General features: G+C 43.5%; 1 long non-coding RNA gene across 1 annotated transcript; it reads right to left on the bottom strand.

The window, feature by feature from the left end:
• Positions 1-2068: 2068 nt before the first annotated feature.
• Positions 2069-13251, bottom strand: LOC143929892 (uncharacterized). Its single transcript, XR_013262626.1, has 3 exons — positions 13089-13251; positions 3775-3822; positions 2069-2322 (listed from the first exon to the last, which is right to left on the bottom strand). It is a non-coding gene; the product is annotated as an uncharacterized LOC143929892 (long non-coding RNA).
• Between the last annotated feature and the right edge of the window lie 698 nt (positions 13252-13949).

The following is a 13949-nucleotide window of genomic DNA, read 5'->3' as shown; positions in this document are numbered from 1 at the left end:
AGGTTATTTGCACACATGTGGTATCGTAATACTCAGGAGGAGTAGCAGAATTTATTTTGGAGCATTATTTGTGGTATACACATGCCATGTGAGAGAAATAACCTATTACAATGACATTTTGTGGAAAAAATTCAAGTAAAATAAAAAAATCTTCATTTTGCAAAGAATTGTGGGAAAAAAATTACAATGCCAAAAAGCTCACTGGCACTGATGACAGATGGCACTTATACGTGGCACTGGGGACAGATGGCATTGGGGGCAGGTGGCACTGGGGACAGATGGCACTGATGACAAATGGCACTGCTGACAGATGGTACTGATGACAGGTGGCAGATGGCACCGACAGGTGGCATTGGGGCAGATGGCAGTGGGGGCAGTGGGGACAGGTGGCAGTGGGGACAGATGAGCACTTTATTTACGTTTTATTATTATTATTATTTTTTTTTACACTAACCGCTGCATCTCTGCAGCGGTTCATCTCTCCCTCCTCACACGCTGTTTGTGTGAGGAGGGAGAGCCAGCGATGAGAGATGATTTCATATGTTTACAAATGAGATCATCTCTCATTGGGCACGCCGATCACGCTCTAAACGGCCGCTGTGATTGGCCGTTTACAGCGATCTGTGACTGGCTTTGTCCGGGGGACACGGCCAGCACTGAACTTCCCTGATGCGCTCCCGCGGCGACGCGCAGAGGGGAAGTTAAAGGGAGGACGTCCAGGGACGGTCTCCCGGCAGATAGCGTCCGCGCTGCAGCCGTCTTTTGGCTATAGCATGGGCGCGAAGTGGTTAAGGCAGGGCATTGTTGTGGGGCCTAAAACAGCTACCTCATATTTGCCAACTATCCCGGTTTAAATTGCCTGATCCCTGTGTCCCGATATCTCAGTGTGCAGTGCTGACACTGCCCAGCTCTGCCCTATTGTTGTGTACAAATGACTCACCTACAGACCCTGTGTTTACAAGTAAATACCGGCATTGATATGTAAATATCGACCTGTGCGGAAATCAGTAGGATTAGATATACTCAGAATCAGGGAGACCCCACCTCTTTAGTTGTCCCCCCTCCTTTTTAGGGATTAAATATGGTCACTATAATAACTGAAATAGATTCCAGGATATACACCTTTTTATATGTCTAGTATAATTTAACTTTTTTTTTTTTATTGTGCTTTTGTAATGTATTTGTAATTATCTAAAAAAATATAAAAATAATGTGATATCTAGAATATTACATTCTAAAAATAGCCCAGCATATTCTTATATTTTCAGAATAAAGGCCACGTCATATATTTTTCAAATATTTGGATGATGAAAATAAAAAAACTGATTGATAAATATACTGTATCAAAAACTTGGTACCAAGTGTTAGAGTCTCAGATTTTTCCCTGCTCCAGTTTAAATTGGGGTTAAATTCTGCTCCAAAATATAGGTCCACCAGATGGAGTATCCTTGTTTGTGAAAAACTATTTGTTTGTTGTTGTGAAAACCCATTTATTGCCTTATTAGGACGTTTTTTGGGAGTCACCCACTTGGCCAAGGGGTTAGAAAGGGTTAGGGATAGGTATAAGTTTGTTAGTTTTAGAATAGCTTGTACCTGGTTCTGAGGAAATCATTTGAAATATTTAACTTGGTCATTTTCCTATTAGACACATAGTTCACAAACACATGTGATGAACATATATTTAACCTCTTGGCGCCGGCACCTCCCGAGGTTTGTGATCATGTGACCGCTGTGATTGGTGACACAGTGGTCATGAGACTGGAAACTTCCGATCACCAGTAGAGATCAGGAGCTTTCCATTAGCCGATGGTAGCTGCTCTCGGCACAGCTCTGTTTACCTTTAGGTATGCATATAAGCAGCTTCTTGGCCTTAAGGCCCTCTCGCTGGGAGGCTGCATATATGTATGTGGCCAGGGCAATCAGTTAAAATCCACCAGGATTCCATGAAGAAAACAGCAATATTAACAATTTACTACAGCAGTGTATTGAACATCAGTATTGGTAAGTTTGCTATATTTCAATAATTTGGCACCCCATTGCAGTTTGTATAATAAAACAAAGAAATATATTTAGAGCAAGCAATTTAAAGTTTAATTGAGCAAATTTAAATAACAAGCTGGAACAAGATGAAGGATTCAGACGTTTTAAACTCGGATATGTTGTAAGTATTTTGCAGAGAAGTAAATTGGTATCTCAGCGTTTGGGCTCAAGCATGATATCTTCATTAATCACAGCAAATACTTCATTTGCCCTGACAAGGATTACAGGGATCAGGACAGCAGGAGACGGGGACAACACAAGGCTTGCAAGGATTGCATGGATCTGCCAAGAAAGAAATCTTTAATTAGTAATAAATTACTGCTTAATGTAAAATATATTTTCACAATTGACTACAGGTGATGTTAATTTTTATCTAGCAGCCATGTTAAAATGTAGATAGCAAATAATATTACCAAAATGCCTTAGCCATGTTTCTTTTTCTATGTGTAGATTCATTATTCAGCTAGTAGATTAGGTTTAGCAAAACTTTTTTTCCGATCAGTTTCTGGGAGGGAGCATTTTCTTGGAACTAACATCAATTAGTTGTAGATAATTATTTTTTTCACTTTTGGCAATTTCCAGTCTGCAGCAGCAGACATGTATACTCAACTCTCATGTACATGTCTAGATTTCTAAATTAATTTATTAAAGAAAAAAATATTATTTAATTTGTCCCAAACCTACTTGGGTGTAGAGAGGAGAATGGTTCAATGTACAGAAATAGAAGATGGATAATTATACTTTACGACCTTGATACATACTGTATTATGAACAATTTAATGACTGCAATGTTTGGCCCTGAGTGGTTTATTAAAGACAGCGTTGTTTTTTATGACCTAAGCCACACGAGTTGAGACTGGTGTTCCACAGATCAGTTATAAAGCAGTGTACATTATCATTGTCTGGCTTAATTGTAACCTTAGTAGTGAGTCTCCAACTGTGGATTTAGTTAGGAAATCCGTTGTACAGCACATGCTGTAGACTAACTGGTTACAACAAGTCCTAGTTTGCCACAAATTCTTTGCAACAAAAAAATAAACCCTGAGTCCTCAGTGTTGCCAAGGACAACACTGTCCTCGACAATTACAATTCACCCACAGGCAATTCCCAGGGTTGAGGAGTCGGGAAATGTTCCCCTTGAAGCCTGCCTCATTTCCTTCTCTTCAGCTCCAGCACCCCAACCCTCCTTTCTTAAGTATTCCTCTTCTACCTCCTACAGCCTTTGCCCCGTAGCATGTGTAAAGTAAGAAATTAATACGAGGAGGATTGATGGCCTTTTGCTGCTGACTTGTCCTATTGAAGTGCTGCTCTTGTCAAGCTCCATGTTGCAAAGTCATGTGTTTCCTCATGCATGTGGTGCCTAACCTGATAATTTTACTATGGCTGATATTCTGTAGGCAGAGACTGCAAGTGGTGCTGCTGATAGCAGATACATAAAGTCCACACTGCAGAGCTCTGAGGATCAGCCCCAGGAATAGCAGTGGCCTGTACATGTAGGGCAGTGCCACCAGATGGATTAGGACAGCTTGAAGAACCTCTGCCTCTCACTTTAGGTCTATTTTACATTTTTAATAAAAGGAGATTGTCCCAATATAAGAGCAGCTATAAAAATAGAGAGGAATAAACATGTGGCACTGTGGTGCACACTATACTGCACAAGTATTTAAGTTTACTTATTTTAAAGAATATATCATACAGTTTTATAAAGGGCAATCACGCCTTTCAATTTTTTACCTTGTTGACGAACATAGTGGTTGCCACGTTGACCCTGAGGTTTACATGCTGAAAAAACAAACATACTTTAGTAAAGAACTCTTTAACAGCAATGCTATCAATAAAATATTGCAACTGTGATGAAGTCTATTTTGTAAAGTCAAAGAAAAGTGCACACCTCTGACCCTTAAATGCTCTCCTCATCAGGAGTTAGTTTCTGGTTTGGAGTCCATTACTCCTCCACGCATATCTCAGTATAATCCAAAAGAAAAGCCATGCTTTAATAATGTCTTCATAGGCAAAAATTTAATCAACCAATAAGCTTCAACAATTGGTCCTGTTCCAGGTCCACCCCCCTAACATGTTTACACCTGATGGGCATAACCTTATGCCGCGTACACACGAGCGGACTGTATGGCGTACTTAGTCCGTCGAAACACATTTTAGCGGACAATCCGCTCGTGTGTGGGCTTCAGCGGACTTTTTCAGCGTGCAGTCCGGAGTACTAAGAATTTAGTTTTTTTCGAAATTCTGTCCGTCGTACTTTGGTTTCAGCGGACAGTACGGTCGTCAGTATGCTAGTTCGACGGACTAAGAATGGCGCATGCCCAGAAAGGATTTACATGGCGGAAGGGTGCTTTGCTGTGTCTTGGACTTCCTATTTCTAGTCCCGTCGTACGTGCTGTACACGTCATCGCGCAAGCTTTCGACGGACTGTTTGTGCATCCGTGTGTGGTCAAGTCCGTTCAGTCGAAAGTACGACGGACTGTCCGTCGGATTGTATGACGAACTAAGTACGCTATACAATCCGCTCGTGTGTACGCGGCATTAGAGAGTCCTGTGGGTGGGACCATGTGCTGAAAGCGATTGTAAATATACATTTTTAAAATAACAAACATGTTATACTTACCTGCTCTGTGCAATGGATTTGATCTTCCTCTTCTGGGGTACCATGTGCATTGTTTCTAGCTCCTCTCCCTTCTGAGTGCCCCTATAGCAAATTGCTTGCTCTGTGGGCATCCATATGGACTTGAAACTGATCCAGAATGTGTGCGTCGATTGACACACACAACACGACTTGGACCCGCCCTGAACCCCCTTCTCACTGGATTTGATTGACAGCAAGAGGAGCCAATGAGGAGAAAGAGCAGCTCTGCTTCTCTTGGGCACAGCGTAGAATTGAGATAAGGCTCTGGTGGGTATCTGTGAATGGAGGAGTGGATCTGTCATTCATCTGCCGATTCTCCATTCATAAAGCATTTTTCATTCATGGAAGCTAGGCGAGGGAAAGGGCAATCATACACGCTTAATAGGTGCAAATGGCAGATTCCTTGGATTGTAATAACCCCTGTGGCAATGGAAGATTATGTCTGCAGGGGTAGGGGGTATCAGAGGATAGACGATTTTAACTAAGCCAGCCAGCAGTACAAGAGACACGTTGCATTGATTGTAGGTACAGTCCCTTGTACTGTTTTCTTTGGACTAAAGATACTGGTATGAGACGGATGCGGTTTAGTGCTGGGAGGCCATCTGTCCTCATTGGGAGCCGCAGCCCGGACTCCGCATCATTCCCTGGCAGGAGACATCACCAAGTTCTCTTTTTTCTGGGTTACTGCTGAATGATTTGCTGGTTTAATGGTCCCAGATTCAGCAGCGTCACCAATGTTTATAAATTATCTGTGCAATCTAGCACTGATGCGTTTTTGTGAAAAATCGCACCTAGTATTATTGTTTGGTATTTAGTTTTTTCACAGCATTCATGTATGATTTGTTTGGGATTATATGAGACTTACCATACTCACTAGGGCTGGGTTTGAGACACATTATATAATTTGTGTGACTGTACAAGTTTCTGGTAGGAGTTGTTCCTGTATTTCTTCCTGGTTTCAATAGAAATAATTAGTTTTCAAAAAGGATTTATGGCTTCCTGTAAGAAGGTATAATTGTCTTTTGGGTGGAATGAGAATCATTATTGGCTTATGGTAAATAGGTAGCGCCAATTACCCCGGTTGTTATATTGTTTCCGTTGATGGTTAAGGGCCTGGTAGCCCACGTTTATTATAAGAAAAACAAAATATTAGTCCATCCAGTAATCCCACGCAGGGGTCCAAGCTTAAATTAAATACACACAAAAATCCAAATGAAAATGCTAGCCCACCTGGCTACTCTTCAGCAGTAGTGCTGCTATAGGTACTTGCTCCGTCCACCAAACTGCTTGGACGCACACAGTCTTAGGCTCCTTGGACGCACACAGCTTCAACCCTTCAACGCACACAGCTTTGGGCTCTTTGGACATGCACACAGCTTCAAGCTACTCCACTCCACCATCCCTCACACTCTACTCCCAACAGCCCCTTCGTTATATGGCTGTGTGCAGCTGGGCACACACCCTGCTCGTTATCACCAAGACCTGGACACAGGGTTGGAGATCCCTCTTTCCTCCAATTTCACAGGGACAGAGCCTCGCTCTGTCACAATATATATATATATATATATATATATATATATATATATATATATATATATATATATATATTGTGGCAGCAGGCAGGTAAAGTCACCTGGTTGTATCCAGGATGGTAAATATGTGTGTCCTAGATTCAGGCTTTATGCAGACTTTTACAATTAGAGGGGAAGAGTTAATGAGCCCAGCTGAATTAAGTGGGCTCATTAAGGCCTCTACAAAAAACCCCAGCATGCATAGGGAGATGCTCCATCCTGGAACCAGTTTTTGTGTTGTATAGACTGGGGAGTGTGACACCTGTTCTGTGCGGTGAGTTAACGCCTGTGTGGCAAACCTCTACGACAGGGACTGGGGCAGCACAAGGCTGCTCTCAGTTGTTAGACAGGGAAATCTAAGTGTGTAGTTAGAGATCAAGCTGACCAGGATTTATTTTCATGTTTTATTTTGTTTGGCTGTTATATGTATCACTGCATGTAGCAGAAATAAACCGCATCTTTTGTTTTTTTGCACCTACAACGCTGTCTGCTGTGCCTGATTTTGTGTTGTGAACCCATCCAGGGGGTCACACACACCCGCTACCGAGCGAACCCCCTCACAGTTGGTGGAGAATTTTGGCAGTTTTTTTTTTTAAAGGCCATCATGGAGGAGATACTGAGACAGCTGGCTCTAGCAAATGCAAATCAGCAGCAAACAAATGCGGGTTTACAAAGGAACCTTGCAGCTCAACAACAGAGCCTTGCAGCCCAGCAGCAGACAAATGCAACTTTGCAGCAGAGTCTGGAAAATCAGCAGAAGGCTCACCAGCAGAGTTTGGAAGCTCAGCAACAAGCCCAGCAGCAGACAAATGCAAATCAGCAGCAGACAAATGCAACTTTGCAGCAGAGTTTGGAAGCTCAGCAACAAGCCCAGCAGCAATCTGAAGCCCGCTTTATAGACCTGTTGCAGAAGCAAGAGCAGAGTTTTCAACAGAAAATAGAGACGTTAATACAGCAACGTCCGCAGACCAATGAAGCAAGTGGTTACAATAATACCGCATCCTTTGGTGTGAGCCGTTTATTGACAAAAATGACTGGAGAGGATGATCCGGAGGTGTTTTTGACCACATTTGAAAGGACTGCTGAAAGGGAAAAGTGGCCTAAGGAGCAATGGGCTGGACTGGTGGCCCCTCTGTTAACTGGGGAATCGCAGAAAGCTTAATATGACCTAGAGCCTGACCAAGCAAAAGACTATGTGGTGCTAAAAGCAGAAATATTGGCACGGCTGGGTGTCACCCTGGCCGTCCGGGCTCAGCGTGTGCATAATTGGACTTTTCAGGTTGGAAAACCCCCCAGGTCTCAAATGTATGATCTCATTCACCTGAGCAGGAAGTGGCTGCAGCCAGAGACTTTGACCGCACCAAACATTGTGGAACGTGTTGTTATGGATCGTTTCCTGAGAGCTCTTCCTACTGCCATCCAAAAATGGGTAAGCCATGGAGACCCAGAAAATGCAGATAAACTTGTGGATCTGGTTGAGAGGTACTTGGCTACAGAGAACTTGACCACCTCTTCCAGGGACTCATGGACTTTCCATCCTAAGACCAGATCATCCCCAGTGGCGGGTAAGATGACTCCAAGGGGTGAGGGTGGAGAGAGTGAGAGGGTGGGGGTTCTACCTAAGGTCTGGCGGGAGCAGCCCAGGAAGCCCATGCTGCAAGAGACAGTGAAAAAGATTATTTGCTACCGCTGCCGGCAAGAGGGACATATTGCAGCCAATTGCCCCGTTGTGGATGAGCCTATGCAATGTGACTTTATAAGGGAGAGACGTCAGTCGCTGTTTGCGACAGTTGCATGCACTGCCATTCGGGGACCTGAGAAACATTTATGTAAAATGTGTATTAATGGTAGAAATGTTGATGTGTTGCTGGATTCAGGTAGCCTGGTAACATTGATAAAAGCTGAATTAGTTACTACGGAGGTCTCTGGGAAGAACAGGGTGGCTGTTATTTGTGTGCATGGGGACACCCGAGAGTATCCTGTAACTTCAGTGTTTTTTGAGACCCCCAAAGGTAACCTCTCTCATCAGGTGGGGTTAGTGTCTCACTTACCACATGATGCTATTGTGGGAAGGGATTTTCCAAAATTCTGGGAACTCTGGGATTGTCCTGAGCCCCCCACTGGTGCCCCTATAAACCAGGAAGATGACCAGAATTCCTCTGGGAGTGGTGAGGACTCTCCTGAATTTCCCTTGTCGGTATTGGCGGGGGAAACTCGAGAAACTGGGGAGGAGCCAACATCCTCAGATGAAAACATGTCGTCTGTGGAGTTTTCGGATCTTGAGGTTCACAGGGAAAATTTTGCCACAGAACAGTTAAAAGACCCCACCCTAATAAAGGCACGGGAAAATGTGGTGAAAATAGATGGCGAGTTAGTGAACCCAGATAAGACTTGCCCTTATCCTTACTTCACTATGGAAAGGGACCTGCTGTATCGAGTGGCTAAAAAGGCAGAAGAACCCATTGAGCAACTTGTAGTACCCAAACCTTACAGGAAGTTGGTGTTAGAATTGGCTCATGGGCACATTCTGGGAGGTCATCTGGGGACAGAGAAAACCAGAGAGAGGGTATTGCAGAGATTCTATTGGCCTGGGGTCATGAAGGAAATAGAAAATTATTGTTCCTCCTGCCCTGTGTGTCAGAAGTCGGCACCTATGCCACATTTCCGTAACCCGCTGGTACCTCTTCCTATCATTGAGGTCCCCTTTGAAAGGATCGCAATGGATTTGGTAGGTCCGATAATGAAGTCCGCCAGGGGCCATCAGTACATTTTGGTTATATTGGACTATGCCACCCGTTATCCGGAAGCAATTCCTCTCCGAAATACCTCGGCCAAAACCATAGCCAAAGAGCTATCTCTTGTTTTTAGCCGCGTGGGTATTTGTAAGGAACTGCTTATGGACCAAGGTACACCCTTTATGTCCCGGGTTATGAAAGAATTATGCAGGTTGTACAAAGTGAAGCAATTGCGTACATCTGTGTATCACCCCCAAACAGATGGGTTGGTTGAAAGATTCAACAAAACCCTAAAACAAATGTTAAAGAAGGTGGTGAATAGAGATGGAAAGAATTGGGACTGTCTAATACCCTATCTGATGTTTGCCATTAGGGAGGTACCCCAATCCTCTACGGGTTTATCACCCTTCGAGTTGCTCTATGGGAGACACCCAAGAGGGCTGCTGGATATCGCCAAGGAAACTTGGGAAAATGAGAGTTCTCCTCACAGGAGTGTGATTGAGCATGTCGCCCTGATGCAAGATAGAATTGCACAGGTAATGCCAATTGTAAAGGAACATTTAACCCAAGCGCAGTTAGCACAGCAGAGAGTGTACAACCGTGGGGCCAAGACCCGTACTTTTTCCCCGGGGATAGGGTCTTGGTGCTAGTCCCTACGGTTGAAAGCAAATTTCTGGCCAAATGGCAAGGTCCATATGAAGTAATTGAAAAAATTAGTGAGGTGAACTACAGGGTTAGACAGCCAGGAAGGCGAAAGCCGGAGCAGATCTATCACGTCAATCTGCTGAAAGCCTGGAGGGATAGGGAATCCCTAGTCGCAGAGACTTTGTCACAAGTACAGCCTGATTGCTTAGTTCCTGAGGTTGGAATAGCAGACACCTTATCGAAACCCCAACAACAGGAGGTTAAAGAGTTTGTACTTCGTAACAAAGAGATTTTCTCTGAGCTTCCGGGACAAACATCTGGCGTAGAGCATGACATTATCACCCCGCCAGGAGAAAGTGTAAAACTAAAACCTTATAGAATACCAGAGGCCCGACGGGAGGCAATACGTGGGGAGGTTCAAAGGATGCTGGAATTGGGTGTGATAGAGGAGTCCCAGAGTGACTGGTCCAGTCCTATTGTACTAGTGCCCAAACCTGATGGGAGCTGGCGGTTTTGTAACGATTTTAGACAATTAAATAAAGTTACAAAATTTGACACCTACCCCATGCCACGTATAGATGAGTTGATTGACCGGCTGGGAACAGCCCGATATATGACAACTCTTGATCTCACCAAAGGGTATTGGCAAATTCCCCTGGCCGAGTCGGCCAAGGAGAAAACTGCGTTTGTAACCCCAGATGGGGCATTCCAATATAAGAGAATGCCGTTTGGGTTACAGAATGCACCGGCAACATTCCAGCGGAAAATGGATAAGATTCTGAGGCCCCATCAGAAATATGCTGCAGCTTACCTGGATGATGTGATTATCCATAGCACAGACTGGGTCTCACATTTGCCAAAAGTACAAGCAGTCCTAGACTCTATCCGGGAAGCTGGGTTTACGGCCAATCCAAAGAAGTGTACCATTGGACAGGAGGAGGCCAAATATCTTGGGTACACTATTGGGAGGGGGGTGATAAAACCCCAAGTCAATAAAGTCGAGGCCATACAGAGTTGGCCACGTCCCAACAGCAAGAAACAGGTACGAGCCTTTCTGGGAATCGCTGGCTATTATCGACGATTCATTCCCCATTTTGCTTCTCAGGCTGTGCCCCTCACCAACCTGACAAAAGGGAAAGAGTCGGTCATGGTTAAATGGTCCCCAGAGGCTGAGGAAGCATTTCAGTCCTTAAAAACAGCCTTATGTAGCCAGCCAGTGTTGTACTCACCAGACTTCTCTAAGGACTTTGTTGTACAAACTGATGCATCAGACGTTGGGTTAGGAGCAGTGTTATCCCAGGTCTGGAACGGGGAAGAGCACCCAGTCATTTACCTCAGCAGGAAGTTAAAGTCCCATGAGGTAAATTACTCCACGATTGAGAAGGAATGTTTAGCAGTGAAGTGGGCTCTAGATTCCCTTCGGTACTATCTGCTAGGTAGGCACTTTGACCTGGTGACTGATCACGCTCCTTTAAAGTGGATGGCTCAGAACAAGGAGACCAATAGAAGGGTAAATAGGTGGTTCCTAGCCCTGCAGGAATTTAACTTTACAGTTAAGCATCGCCCTGGTGTTAAAATGGGGAATGTGGATGCTTTGTCTCGGATACATGCGTGTCTGACTGCTGGTGTTACAACCCCAAGGTTGAAACAAGAGGGGGGGGGTATGTGGCAGCAGGCAGGTAAAGTCACCTGGTTGTATCCAGGATGGTAAATATGTGTGTCCTAGATTCAGGCTTTATGCAGACTTTTACAATTAGAGGGGAAGAGTTAATGAGCCCAGCTGAATTAAGTGGGCTCATTAAGGCCTCTACAAAAAACCCCAGCATGCATAGGGAGATGCTCCATCCTGGAACCAGTTTTTGTGTTGTATAGACTGGGGAGTGTGACACCTGTTCTGTGCGGTGAGTTAACGCCTGTGTGGCAAACCTCTACGACAGGGACTGGGGCAGCACAAGGCTGCTCTCAGTTGTTAGACAGGGAAATCTAAGTGTGTAGTTAGAGGTCAAGCTGACCAGGATTTATTTTCATGTTTTATTTTGTTTGGCTGTTATATGTATCACTGCATGTAGCAGAAATAAACCGCATCTTTTGTTTTTTTGCACCTACAACGCTGTCTGCTGTGCCTGATTTTGTGTTGTGAACCCATCCAGGGGGTCACACACACCCGCTACCGAGCGAACCCCCTCACAATATATATATATATATATATATATATATATATTTATATTTATATTTATATATATATATATATATATATATATATATATATATATATATATATATATATATATATATATATATATATATATATATAATATAAAGTACATATGCACACACACGCAAATGTGTTTAAGCTTTGGAGTGCACACCCTAATGCAATAGGCTTTGGCGTGCACACCTATGATGTAGAGACTATTATATTGTATACTAAGTACTCGAAATATAGCAATTTGCATGGTAACTTATAAAGCAACTCTGACATTAATAATCAAAATGCCAATTAAAGTATCCCCTAAAAAGAAGATTATGACTACTGCCCATGACATCAAACAGTCCTGTAATGAAGATAAATCACTGTTTGAAATGGTTGTAAAGGCAGGACATGTTTTACCTTAATGCATTCCCTGTATTAAGGTAAAAAATGTTCCTGGATTTGTATGGACCCCTCCTGAATACTTACCTGAGTTCTTTCGACCCAGTGATGTGCCCACCTGCAATGGCTCTCTCCCTTCTCTCTACTCACATAGGTAGCGGTGGGAGTAATTGGCTTCTACTTCTGTCAATCAAATTCTGTGAGCAAAGAGTGAGGGATAGGGCTGAGCCACAATGTCTGTGTCCAAGGATGCAGATAGCATGGCTCAGGAGACACCTACTAAGGGGACCCATTGAGAAGATTGCCAGTGGGGGACCCGAGAAGAGGAGGATTGGAGCCACACTGTGCAAAACGATTGCACAGAGCAGGTAAGTATAATGTGTTTGTCATTTAGATTAAAAAATCAACCTTTACAGACACTTTAAAGAGGGATTGTTGGTTTCCAGGCCCTTCCCTGCTCGGCTTAGTCGGTTCTACTATTATCCCCTACATCACTGCAGGACATGATAGTGACCTAGGGACTGGTGGTAGGAACCACAAAGAACCACTAATCCACTCCAGAAAATGCGACTCTCTTTAATCTTCAAGCAGTGATTTCTTTTCATTACAGTGCCATCACAGGTTGTGGAGGTAAGTATATACAATTTTCAATGCGGGGCACTTCATTTGGCAGTTTTAGCAACAGAGTCGCTCTAATAGTAATTTCCACATAAAATTGATATAACTGATGCATAAGTGATAACTGATATGTGTACATATTCAAACTTACTAGCAAATTGAAAAAAAAACATTCATTTTACAATAAATGTAGTACATAAAGCCTAGTAAAGGTGTTATAAAAGTTGCATTTTTAAATCACTTACGGTCTTGGCATGGATCTTTGCAGACTGGAGTTATTTGGCAAGGATCTTGGCATTTGATCTTCTGGCTGGCACATTTTTTTGTTCCAGACATATCTGCTTTTAGATTTGGTTTTCCTTCTTAGATATAGGAGTTTGAAGAAGAAAATTTGTTGTTGAATAGCTTTCAATAGGGCCTTTATATATACTGTATGTAAGAGGAAATAGAATGAGGGCAAATTCTTCCCCTGGCTAGTCACAAGAAATTAAGAAGGCGTTTTAACACATACCATTCACATGTTTATTATTCATGGACTGGAGCTCCTTGCCAATAGGGAATTTGCATATTACAAATTTCCTTGCTATTATTGTGGCTCACTAATGAATTCTAAGGCCGCGTACACACGGGCGGACTGTCTGGCCAACTAAGTCCGTCAGACAATCCGACAGACAGTCCGTCCTACTTTTGAATGAACGGACTTGACCACACACGATGAACAGACAGTCCGCTGAAAGCTTGCGCGATGACGTGTACAGCACGTACGACGGGACTAGTAATACGACGTCCAATACACTGCAATGCAACCTTCCGCCGTGTAAATCCTTTCTGAGCATGTGCCATACTTAGTCCGTCCAACTTGCCTACTCACGAGCGGACTGTCCGCTGAAACCAAAGTTGGACGGACAATATTACGGAAATTCCGAAAGACTTAGTCCGCCAGACTGTCTGCTGAAAAAGTCCACTGAAGCCCACACACGTCCGTCAGACAGTCCGCCCGTGTGTACGCGGCCTAAGCCTCCAAATCTTGATTAAGGGACCATACAAGACATATAAGGATGGTCACTTTAGCTGATGCTAAAGCTATTTGATTATAAACTAACTAC

The sequence above is a fragment of the Lithobates pipiens genome, unplaced genomic scaffold (assembly GCF_037356315.1).
Source record: "Lithobates pipiens isolate NorthernLeopardFrog02 unplaced genomic scaffold, aLitPip1_a1.2 Scaffold_25, whole genome shotgun sequence".
Lineage (NCBI taxonomy): Eukaryota > Metazoa > Chordata > Amphibia > Anura > Ranidae > Lithobates > Lithobates pipiens.
Note: the sequence above shows the minus strand (reverse complement) of the source record. Positions and strands in the feature narration are given on the sequence as shown.